The sequence below is a fragment of the Mustela nigripes genome, chromosome 1 (assembly GCF_022355385.1).
Source record: "Mustela nigripes isolate SB6536 chromosome 1, MUSNIG.SB6536, whole genome shotgun sequence".
Lineage (NCBI taxonomy): Eukaryota > Metazoa > Chordata > Mammalia > Carnivora > Mustelidae > Mustela > Mustela nigripes.
The window spans coordinates 26,287,249-26,300,158 of NC_081557.1; the positions used below are offsets into that span (position 1 = coordinate 26,287,249).

At 38.1% G+C, this 12,910-nt stretch overlaps 1 protein-coding gene across 1 annotated transcript in view; it reads left to right on the top strand.

The window, feature by feature from the left end:
• The window catches only part of CCDC34 (coiled-coil domain containing 34), a 333,393-nt gene that overhangs the window by 290,084 nt on the left and 30,399 nt on the right, over positions 1-12,910 (top strand). The window contains exon 8 of the transcript XR_009405454.1: positions 8,148-8,245. The gene's annotated coding sequence lies outside the window, so the exon portion shown is untranslated. The remainder of the gene's footprint in view (positions 1-8,147; positions 8,246-12,910) is intronic.

Below are 12,910 nucleotides of genomic sequence, written 5' to 3' on the forward strand. Positions count from 1 at the left end.
CCTCCAAAACCCTCAGTTTGCTTCTCAGAGTCCACAGTCTCTCATGGTTTGTCTACCCCTCTGATTTCCCCCAACTCACTTCTCCTCTCCTTCTCTCAATGTCCTCCATGAATTTGTTATGCTCCACAAGTAAGTGAAACCATATGATAATTTTCATTCATTTAAAAATGTCATGTTTTCACCATCAGCACTTAGTCAATTCTAAGGAAATGAGAACAATCCATTCAATTTCATATTACACAGTATATGTAAAACGGATTTCCTGTCAAGAGCAGCCATGCTACTAAGGAAATTATTCATCCTGAAGGATATAACTTGAGTGTCATCATGGATGGAACTAGAGCGTATCATGCTTAGCGAAATAAGTCAAGCAGAGAAAGACAACTATCATATGATCTCCCTGATATGAGGAAGTGGTGATGCAACATGGGGGCTTAAGTGGGTAGGAGAAGAATAAATGAAACAAGATGGGATTGGGAGGGAGACAAACCATAAGTGACTCTTAATCTCACAAAACAAACTGAGGGTTGCTGGGGGGAGGGGTTTGGGAGAAGGGGGTGGGATTATGGACATTGGGGAGGGTATGTGCTTTGGTGAGTGCTGTGAAGTGTGTAAATCTGGTGATTCACAGACCTGTACCCCTGGGGATAAAAATATATGTTTATAAAAAATAAAAAATTAAAAAAAAAAGAAAATATCCTATATTATTAGAAACACATACTCTTCGGGGTGCCTAGGTGGTTCAGTTGGTTGAGTGTCTGATTCTTTTTTTTTTTTCTTTAATATTTTATTTATTTGACACAGAGAGAGAGAGATCACAAGTAGGCAGAGAGGCAGGCAGGGGAGGCAGGGGGATAGAGAAAGCAGGATCCCCGCAAAGCAGGGAGCCCGAAGCAGGGCTCCATCCCAGGACCCCAAGATCATGACCTGAGAGCTGAAGGCAGAGGCTTAGCCCACTGGGCCACCCAGGTGCTCCGAGTGTTTGATTCTTGATCTCAGCCCAGGTCTGGATCTCAGGGTCAGTGAGTTCAAGTCCCATGTTGAGAAAAATACATTTAAAATTCTAAACTGATGGAGCCTAGGGATAAACGGCTGTTTCCATAAGGACTAAACCAAGAGAATATCTCAATCTTTTCTATTTTCAAAGCAGCTGTCAGGGACCCTGTTTCTTGGGTGGGCCAGAACTGGGTAGATAATTAGAACAATCTTGAGATACAAAATGCAAAGATATTATCTATACTCACCATATATAGTACCAGCTTAGCCTTCCCAGTAGAAAAACTTGCATCAAGATAAGGAAACTGTTATTCTTTCCAATACACTGTGGATAACATTACAGACTCAGAGCTAGACTTTTGGCTGCTTATCATGATGGGGAGGAATAAAGGGGGGCTGGAATGAGAGACATCTGCATTATAGTCCTGATGTACTTCTTCCTAACTCTGTGATTTCAGGGAGTTAACCTTTCTAAATTCAGTGTCTGCATCTGAAAATTACAAATCCTAATACTACCAGATGACATCATTATGGTTAAATGGTGCAGTGTATATAAAGCTCTTAGCATACAGTTTTTGCTTAATAAATAGTTACTATTATTATTTAGAACAGTAAGAAAGCAGATAACTCATTGGGTTAGTAGGACATGTACATGCTTAGCTGGACAATATCTGCTACTGTCTCCCAGCAACTTAGGCTGCAGAAATTGTTTGAGAAGCCTTCTCTTTTTAGAAGTCTTAATTTTTAAGAACTTATTTAATATTGATAATTCTTGAATGCATTAGACTCTAATTGACTATCTGGCCAAAACTAAAAAAAAAAAAAAAAAAAAGAAAAGAAAAATTCTATATTTGGTGAAGCAATTCCCAGGAAAGGTGGTCTTAGATGACAATCAACATATACTGATTTTCAATGTTATGATTATTTCTGTTTCTCATTATCTCCCTCTATTCATTCCAATGCTCACACACATACCACATCAGTGTAGTTTCTTCTACAAGTTACCAATTCCAGGGTGACTAGTTCTCTGCATAATGCAGCTGGTTAGTGGGCATCCATGGATTCAAGCATAATAAGGAAGCACCTCACAGCTTTTCTTAGGTTATGTTTTCTATTCTCTAGCAAACTCGGTCCCCAGGGAGTACATGCTCCCAAACATCACAGAACTTGTTGCTCATGGCCTGCCATTATCAAGTGATTGTCCAAAGTCATTTTTGATCTTCAGCATTTATCTTTACAGGAAACAACTTATAATACTTTGGGAAGACCATGAGATTTGGACACTGTAGTGGAAGTCACTGGCTGTCCATTCAAATTTACTCTTCCCACATTGGCCAGCCTCCCCCACAGTTAAATGTGCTCATGTGACACTTACTATAATGCAACTTCAGTGGGTAATGACTATCACTCTAAACCTGGCCTGTACATCTCTCTAGAGTGTTCTTTCATGTTCTTTCCCACATATAATGGTAAGGATCTAGAGGGTTATGGAGCCACAGGGGGAAGGAGTTTAGGCCACGGGATGACCACATACAGAAGAGCTACTCCAGTAACTCAAATGATGAACCTGAGACCCTCATGTGTATGAGAAGTGAATATCTATTGTGTTAAGCCACCTAAAGTTGGGAGTTAGTGTCACTGCAGCTTAGTCAAACCAATACATAATCAGAGTTACATCCAAATCTGATATTTAATTTTTATTAGATGCTGGGCCGTTATTAGATGTTGGACTGTTACTTATCCTCTAGGAGTCTGTTATTTTGTGTAAAATATGGATATAAAAGTAGCTACATGGGGTATCTGGGTGGCTCAGTTGGTTGGGCGTCTGCCTTCCCCTCAGGTCATGGTCTAGAGGTCCTGGGATCGAGCCCCACATCAGTCTCCCTGCTCAGCAGGGGGGTTGCTTCTCTTTCTCCTACTCCCCTACTTGTGTTCCCTATCTTGCTGTGTCTCTCTCTGTCAAATAAATAAATAAATAATTTTCTAAAAAAGTAGATACATCACAAATTATTATTGGAATTTTAGATGAGTTATATAAACCACCTAAGTTAGAGGGAGACAAACCATAAGTGACTATTAATCTCACAAAACAAACTGAGGGTTGCTGGGGGGAGGGGGTTTGGGAGAAGGGGGTGGGATTATGGACATTGGGGAGGGTATGTGTTTTGGTGAGTGCTGTGAAGTGTGTAAACCTGGTGATTCACAGACCTGTATCCCTGGGGATAAAAATATATGTTTATAAAAAATAAAAAATTAATAAAGACTAAAAAAAAAAAAAGTATATCAAGTCAATTTTCCTTTTGTGTTGCACCCAGGGGCACAGCATTGAATTAATCATCGTCTTTGGCCATGAAGCACCCTCATCATGACTCATGAGCTTGTTTAGTTGTTTGCTTATTGTTCATAGTTACTTATTTGTACAGCAATCACTTAAGGATTCACCACTCAATATGAGAACCAGAATTTGACTTGCAAAGTCCACTTTGGCCACTCCATATGGGGTAGGTCACAGTAATCTAGCACAGTTGATGTCAGACCACAGAAGATTCTGGTTCTTGGGTTGTAGGAATTTAATCTCTACAGTTGATGTTAATCTGCCCCTCTCCCAATGTGATGAGAGTCCAAAGTAAAATAGTGACATAGCAAAGTGACATAGCAGAACTTTTAGTCCAGCCCTGTCTTACTGGTTGTGTCTTCTTAGTAGATTGTACCATCAACCTCTCTCCTGCAGTGATCAGGAGGTTAAGTTCCCCATCTATCCCCTGTAGCTGTAGGATGATGTGAGTGAATGGCAGAATTTGCTGCCTAACATGAGTATTCATGTTTTCAGAATCACCAGTCCATCATGGGGCATAATCAGGGTGCTGTGGTCTAAGCCTTCGGGTTAACTAGAATTGATGTCACCTTAAGTATTTGTCCAATGCTGGTGCTTTGCAGGAGGCCAGCTCCACAACTGGGAGATCAGTGTGTAGTGGATTGGTCTTTGAAAGTTAATCTTTACCTCTCAATCCTATTCATCTAAATTTTTCTCAACAATTGGTCATTGTTTAATATTTTCATTTTTTATCATTTTGTTTAAGTTGCAATTTGTATTTTCCAGATATCTCATGAAACTAAATCTTTCTTCTTATGTATATTGGCAATATATTTCCTTTATCTTCAAGTGCTTGTTTGTGCATTTGACCATTTGTTATTGTGTTATGTGTGTTTTTCTTATGATTTACATATTAAAAGTATCTTCCAGTTTATAAGACGAATTTTCATTTTCCTTAATGTGTCTTCTCATTAGCAAAGTGGTCTTGATTTTAAGACAGTTAAATTCATCCCTTTATTTCATACATGTTAGCACATTTTGTGTTTTAAGAAATCCTTCTCTCTCTTAAGGTCAGAAATAAATTCACCCATATTTCCCACTAATATGTTCACTTTTGATACTAAGATCTTTTTTTTTTTTTTTAAAGATTTTTTCTTTATTTATCTGACAGAGATCACAAGTAGGCAGAGAGGCAGGCAGAGAGAGAGGAGGAAGCAGGCTTCCTGCAGAGCAGAAAGCCCGACGCGGGGCTTGATCCCAGGACCCTGGGATCATGACCTGAGCCGAAGGCAGAGGCCCAACCCACTGAGCCACCCAGGTGCCCCTGATACTAAGATCTTTAATCTCTCTGGAACCAATTTTTGTGGGACTGGTAGAAATCAAATTTTATTTTTTCTTTTATGGATAACCAGTTTTTGGTGGTTTATCTATTACATCATTGGTAATCTTTGGAATATTGGTTAACCTATATCTTATGGGTTAAACTTATGCATGGGACAGAAGAGACTACCACATCTTTTCTTCCTTGAGACAAAGTCCCTATTATTACTCTAACCAAAAGAGGGAAGGTTGTCTCCTCACCAAGGCTTTTGTTTTTTCTATAGCAAACCCAGTTAGACTTTGTTTCTTACATTTTTCTTAGTGGTGAAATTATTTGATTTGTTTTGCTTTAAGCCATTTTTCTTAAAGAAGTTCTTCTAGGGTGATTTTCCTTGACCTGGTAGGTCCTGGACCCCCACAACTTCCGTCCCTAATAGTCATTGGTGACTAAAGATGAAGCATGTGTGCCTTGGGTGTCTTAGTTGATCATACTCCCTCCATGGAGGTTTCATCAATGACATTCCAGGGTCTTTTGACACTTCAAGGCTTGAGTGTTCTGCAAAGTTGGGGAAGGATGCACTGGGTTGGGAATGAAAAACTGCTGAGATGGTACTGTTTCCATGGCCTCAGTGTGCCTGATAGAAGCATGGGGTGGTGTCTAGTGAGTTCTGTGTCCTTACTGATGAAGCTCAGATCTCTGTAGATAGCAAGGACTGGTGGTTTTCAATGGCAGTTCTCTTCAGGGAGAGAGGTTCATAGTCAGGAAGAAGTAAAAATACTACTTGACAAAGTTAGAGCATAGTCTTATTTTGGTAAACCTTTGAGTCACATAAATTCTTACCTTTTTTTTTTTTTTTTTTTAAATCAAAGTTGATTCTTGGGTGCCTGGGTAGCTCAGTGGGTTTAGTGTCTGTCTTCAGCTAAGATCATGATCTCAGGTCCTGGGATAGAACCCCACATTGGGCTCCCTGCTCAGCCAGGAGCTTACTTCTCTCTTCCTCTCTGCCCCTCCTCCCTGCACTTTCTCTCTCTCAGATAAATAAATAAGATCCTTTTTTTAAAAAAGTCAATTATTAATATTTTTAAAATTTATTTTACTGAATAAGTCGCTTAAGAAGAAGTTTCCCAGGAACACGACTGCGATCTCTCATTTTTATTAAACAGACTTGCACAACTGCCAAGTAGAGTTGATATAATGCTGGATAAGGGAGATACTATAGAAATCCTGTAACAGAGGGAGAAAACAATTTTTCTCTGTGCTTCAGAAGGGAAAAACCAACCCACACTATTTTCTGAAATTCTGATTCAGCATACATTCTTCCATCTGATTCTGCAAACCAATGTCACTGTTGAATCACTGTCTGTGGTGAAACCAGAGGCCCAGACTAACTGCAGAGCCCTTTACAGCCACTTCACAATGACACACTGCCGGCAAATACACACAGTTGCTTTGGAACAGCATGACTTGTAGATAGATCCTTGCCAGAACTCCTAGTAACAGTGCAACACATAATTTGTCTAAGAAGTGTTTAAATAAAGAGTTGCTGAAATTTTATTTGTCAGGATTCCAGAATGTAATCTTGTGAGCAGTTTTCTCAATGGTGGTGAAATATTCTAGTTTCGTTGTTGTTATGGGTCTGAGAAAAGCCTGTTCAATTCATTTCAGTTCAATTCAATTCAACTCTAGTTGCTGAATATCTAATACACAATAGGTCAATTACACAGACTTTATTGAGCACCTATTATGTAAAAGGTACTGTGCTGGGGAGATGATGAGAAGCCATTTTGCTGCTTTCATAAGGAGACTAAACATTTCTTGGCAGCTAGCAACAAAAGCCCAATACTTGAAGAAAATGAATTTAGTAGAAGAATTTTAAGAGATCGTAGAATCAGAATTATTTTCTCTTATCATCTATAATGCTCATATGAGCAAATAGCCATATAAACAAAATTCATATAACCATTAATGACTTAAATGTACATTTGTCATTGTACATCTGTCCTCCTCTCCATATATTCATTTTTGTAAGATGTAGGACAAAATAAACATCAAAAGTTTACAAAAACAATTTTGACTATAGGCATCCTTGTTTCTACTTTGTAGAAGCCAGACAAAAAATTTGAGAAAAGGTGAGTAATGGTATGTAAGTGTTATTATCTTTGAAATAACCTGAGTAATATTACTGAAGATCTAATGAGCAGGGGACATGGTGTAGAAAATTAGTCTTTTGTTGTTTTCTTCTGTGAAAAATTTATTGATTTGTACTGTATATTAAATATTTATATTTGATTTGTTTCAGTGCAAATGAGATTGTTAGATATGAACAACCAAATAAAGTGTGGAAGGGATTTATAGTTTTGATAAATCCCATAGCTGACAATGGAGTTGTTATAGAGAACTCTGATTTCTAGTGCAAAAAGATTACCTAGCCAAGGCTTCAAACTCAAGATACTTATTCAAAATGTCCTCAAAAGTGGGGCCCCTGGGTGGCTCAGTGGGTTAAGCCTCTGCCTTCAGCTCAGGTCATGATCTCAGGGTCCTGGGATTGAGTCTCGCATCAGGCTCTCTGCTCGGTGGGGAGCCTGCTTCACCCTCTCTCTCTGTTTGTCTCTCTGCCCACTTGTGATCTCTGTATGTCAATTAGATAAATCTTAAAAAAAAAATCTTAAAAAAAAAAGAAAAAGAAAATGTCCTCAAATGCAATGAAAGTGTTAAAATATTTAAAAAAATATATAGTAGAAAGACAAGGTTTAGAAATGGTAGAAACCAATGTGTAATATATTGTGACATAACCTAATGTAACATGTATTATAATAGATATAATACATAATATATAGTTTGTATATTATATACTTTGCATTTATTATATAAATATATATGTATGTTTATATAATACACATTATATATATGTGTACATACAAATATCAATCCAGAAACCCAAAATGCAGTAAACTATTTGGCAAATATCTGCAGCATTCTGTACGACATTGTAGTGACTGCTATTCTATCCTCCTCTACTATAAGAATGCCCCTGAAAATCTTAAAAGCCTCTGATTGATTGCGATTTGGCCACATTCCTAAACTGACTGAACATGAGTCTGGTCCATAGTTGGAGGTAGGCATTTGCAAGGCAGGAATTAACCTGTGCCATCAAATCTGGAGATGAATTAGAAGACTATTACTGTTGGTGAAAGATGAGATAACGAAGAGGGACCCTCTAAGAACACAAAGAAATTGAAATAGGATGGCCACGGAGAGTGAAACCATAAAACAAGGACTTAAGGTTTGATGGATCAGGGAAAAGCAGGGTTACATAAGAGACAGTTGCTGCCCAGGCCAGTTAGACAGGACTGAAACCTGATTGAAGGCATTACCTTATCAAAGGAAAGAATGTGTCATTCAGAAGGATGTTGGCCAACAAGAGAGAAGCAGACAGACACAAGCCAGAGAAATGAGTGCCCTGATTAGACAGTATAAACATCCTTTTTTTTTTTTTTTTTTTTTTTTTTTCCACAGGCAGATGCCTCCTTATCCTGGAAGCAGACACCCTGGAGTCATTAAACATTCCGATCACTGGAGTTGACTACAAGAGATCTAGTTCTTTGCCTACTAAGGTACCTTCTGATAAACTGGCTTCCATGTGACTTTTCTACTAGGAAAGAACATGCCAAAGAAATAGTTTGTTCTATTTCTCTTTTTACACATATACCCTGGGTTCTATATCCAAATCAGCATGAGTCATCATCACAAATGTAATCAACCTCGAGAAACTAATAAGACCAACTTTATGAGTAACTTTGAAGAGAGAGGAGTCTCAGAGAAATGATGGCCAGGTAAAGCCAGACTTCAGGGGGTTAAACCATGAAAATATCTTAATAAAACTTCCTGTATGCGTTCCTGGTATCTTAAAAGTTTTCAGAACACTTTCGCTTACATTATCTCATTTGACTATTTTGTGAGGGAAGAATTTCAAAACCCATTTGAAAGTAAGGATTCTGGCCTTTAGAGATGATATAATTTTCAGGTGAGAAGTGTGGATAGAGAGCTATTTCTCCTACTATTTTAGTGTTTTCCCTTTGGTCTACACTTCCCATAATTTCTTAAGTATTGCGGTGATCACCGTGGGATTGTAAAAAGTGGGTGAGACAGTTTCTGGCCCACGAAGAGCAGGCAGTACTACAAAGTTACGTGTTACGTAGTTTATTTTGTATTTAAACCTGAAGAGGGATCAATTCAGTCATCTACCAATCCAATCTAAGCACCAGAACTGTCATGGAGAATACGCAGGTAAGAACTAGCCCTCATCAACTCTTCAAACACGGAAGGTATGGGGTTTCTACTTCCTACTTGCTTTGGAGCTGAGGAGCTTAGAACTCTAAAGTATTGAATGTGTATGACTAGGCACAATTCCAGTGACATTGTATGAATTATTTTACAAAATTCTCTTAACCACTTTATAAGGGAAATTTCCCAAATAAAAATCTTTTGAGGGGATTCTCCACTCACTTATCATCTTCTTTGTAAATGTCTCTCTCCCCAGACAAACTATGAACTCCATGAGGGCAGTGGCTAGCTGTCCTGCCCACAGCTGTAGTCTCAGAAGCTAGCAAAGAAGGTACTCCATAATATTTCTTGAATTGAATGTAAAGAACTTGCCTTTCAGAGATAAATAGCTTAATAAATTTCCCAGTTTCTAGAGATTGCAAGTGGTGAATCAAAGATTCAAACAAAAATCCAAATGAATCCAAAGTCTGTTTACTTGTTGATCTGAATCTTATCTCTCTGTATATCAAGTGACAGTATTTTTTGCTCAGACTCAACTCAGAGTCATATAAGTATGAATATCCGTTCCATTTATGCTAAACAATTTACCTAATCTTCTGTTAAGACAGACAAAACTAAGCTTTGAGTCAAGATCAAAACAGTGATTTATTAACATATAATGTATTATTAGCCCCAGGGGTACAGGTCTGTGAATCCCTAGGCTTACACTTCACAGCACTCACCACAGCACATACCCTCCCCAATGTCCATAACCCAAACACCCAATCCCTACCCTCCACCCCCAGCAGCCCTCAATTTGTTTTGTGAGATCAAGAGTCTCTTACGGTTTGTCTCCCTCCCAATCCCACCTTGTTTCATTTATTCTTTTCCTACCCCCTAAACCCCCCACGTTGCTTCTCAATTTTCTCATATCAGGGAGATCATAGGATAATTGTCTTTCTTTGACTTATTTCGCTAAGCATAATACCCTCTAGTTTCATCCACGTTGTCGCAAATGGCAACATTTCATTTTTTGATGGCTGCATAGTATTCCATTGTGTATATATACCACATCTTTATTATCCATTCATCTAAAACAGTGATTTAAAGAAAAATTTTAAGACAAATAGAAACCCAAGATTCATATATGTTTATATTCATAGATATTACATATATGCATATATATTTATATATAAATATATATATATTGTAAATACATGTTCACATGTATTTTATTTGTATAAATATATATGTATAGGTAAGTATGCATATATTTGTATGTACATGTATATATATTTATATATATTTATTATATGTATGTGTGTATGTATATAAAACCAACATTGATGGGGCACCTGAATAGCTCAGTCTGTTAAGTGTCTGACTCTTGGTTTCAGCTTAGGTCATGAGCTCATGGTTGCAGGACTGAGTCCTGCATTGGGCTCTGTGCTCCGCATAGAGTCAGCTTGAGATTATCTCTCTCCCTCTGTCCCTCCACCTGCTCACACTCTCTCTCTAAAACAAACAACTAAATCTTTAAAAAAAATTATAAAATATATAAAAGTGTAAGGAAGAAAATAGACTTATTTAATTTTACCACCATCCTGATATATATTTTACACACACATCAAAAGTGACATTAGCTGTATTATTTCCTTTTCACTTTAATTCTTTTTCTCTTTTTGATCTTCATTTTCCTATCGTCATTGTTTGGCTTTAAAGGAAGGGTCTTAGCTGCTTACTCAACATCTCATTCACAGCCCTGAGACAATGTGTCCACGGCACTCTGGTGTTTGGATCTCTTAATTTTGGACCTCTTCTGCTTTCCTCTTTCCCAGCAAGTATTTTCTAGGAAGAAGGAGGAAAGATATTCCCATGTTTCTCTCTTGCTGACTTCCTCTTTTAAGAACTCTTTCTTTGGGGCGCCTGGGTGGCTCAGTTGTTAAGCATCTGCCTTCAGCTCAGGTCATGATCCCAGGACCCTGGGACTGAGCCCCACATTGTCCTTCCTGCTCAGCAGGAAGCCTGCCTCTCCCTCTCCTATTCCCCCTGCTTGTGTTCCCTCTCTCCCTGTCTCTGTCTCTCTCTCTCTCTCTGTGTCAAATAAATAAATAAAATATTAAAAAAGCAAAAAAACCAACAACCCTTTCTTTATGTAAAGAAATTCCCAAATGAACTCTGCTTTGGAAACAAAATGCTCTTTTAAAAACTTTCCTCACACTTAGAAAAAAGTATTGCTTCAAATTGAGCAAAAATTTTCTCTTTAATTTCAATTTCTAGTGGAGTAATAGAGCAGATTCATCATCTTCTTTTCCTGAGCAATTTTTGTAAAATGAATTTCTGATACCTCAGGGAATTCTTTACCTACTTAATTAATTAGTAGCTGTATCCTTAGAAAGTGCTTTAAATATAGTTTTAAAAATATTCTAGGTGGCACCTGGGTGGCTCAGTGGGTTAAAGCCTCTGCCTTTGGCTCGGGTCATGATCCCAGGGTCCTGGGATTGAGCCCTGCATCGGGCTCTCTGCTCAGCAGGGATCCTGCTTCTTCCTCTCTCTCTGCCTGCTTCTCTGCCTACTTGTGATCTCTGTCTGTCAAATAAATAAATAAAATCTTTAAAAAAAATTTTATATTCTGCCTCAATAGAAAGTTTAACGTGATAATATCCTTTATGAGATAACAGTTAATCGAACAATAAACTAGGAAGAAAACAATCCCCACTCTCCTGCTGGACATGATCATGTGAAGATTTTATCAAAACAAGTCATATCTTCTCTGACTTCCCTCAGCAGTTGTTTGTTTATTTATTTGTTTGTTTATTTCCTTAATAAGTTTTAAAGATTTTATTTATTTATTTGAGAAAGAGAGAGAGAGAATGAGCAGGAGGAAGGGCAGATGCAGAGGGACAAGTAGACTCCCACTGATTGGAGAGCCCAATGCGGGCTCCATCACAGGACTCTGGGATCATGACCTGAACAGAAGGCAGACGCTTAACCAACTGAGCCACCCAGGTGCCCTTCTAATTTCCTCATGTAGAAACTGTTCCAGCAACATCTTCTTCTTAGTTAACTTCATCTATCCTAGTTGCAACTGTCCATCTATAGTAAATTTAATGTAAATATTTAATATTGTAATATAAATATTTACAAATATTTATTGAGCATTCAGTTCTATGCCAGGCATTGCTCCAGGCACAAGCGTTACAGCAAGAAGCAGTACAGGCGAAGTCCCTGTTGTCAGAGTTTTTCTTGTTGTTGTGGGAGACAACAGAAAAATAAAAAAATAATTTTAGGTAGCAATTTGAACTTTAAAGAAAATTAAAAAAGGTAGTGTGATAGAAAGAGAATGTGGTAGAGGTCTACCTTAGATATGATGTATTTTTGCTATCACCCTGCAGCAAATGACCTGCATACTTTGTGGTTTAAACCAATGGCAATTTAAATTTCTCACAAGTCTTTGGGTTGACTGGGTTCAGCTGGGTAGTTTTCCTGTTCCACATTGTGAGATGTGTTTGCTGATGTGGCTACGTTCAGTGGGGAGATCTTTCGGCCCTGCCATGATCAACACGGCTTCTCACCTTCCCCGGTCTCTCTCCATGTGGGCTCCGTTATTCAACGGTCTAGACAAATATTCCTCACCCCTTGATGGCTAACTTCCAGGAACAAGGGTGGAAGCTGACAGGCTTTTTACAGTTTGAGTCCAGACCTGGCTCAGTGTCACTTTCAACACATTCTGTGGATAACAGTAAGTCACAAGGCCATCCAGATTCAAAGGGAGAGAAGTAAAACACCACTTTCTGATGAATGAAGTAGTAAAGAAATGGGACTATTTTTAATTCATCAGAAGTTATATGATTATTTGATTACTAATTTGTTTTACTAGACTTTAAGTTCTAAGAACACAGAGATAATATCTATTGTTGTTCACTGTTGCTACGCAGGTATGTAGCACTGATACCAAAAATGAATGACAATGTCAATATGTGTCAGGAAAGGTAAGGAAAGCAGATATTGGAGTC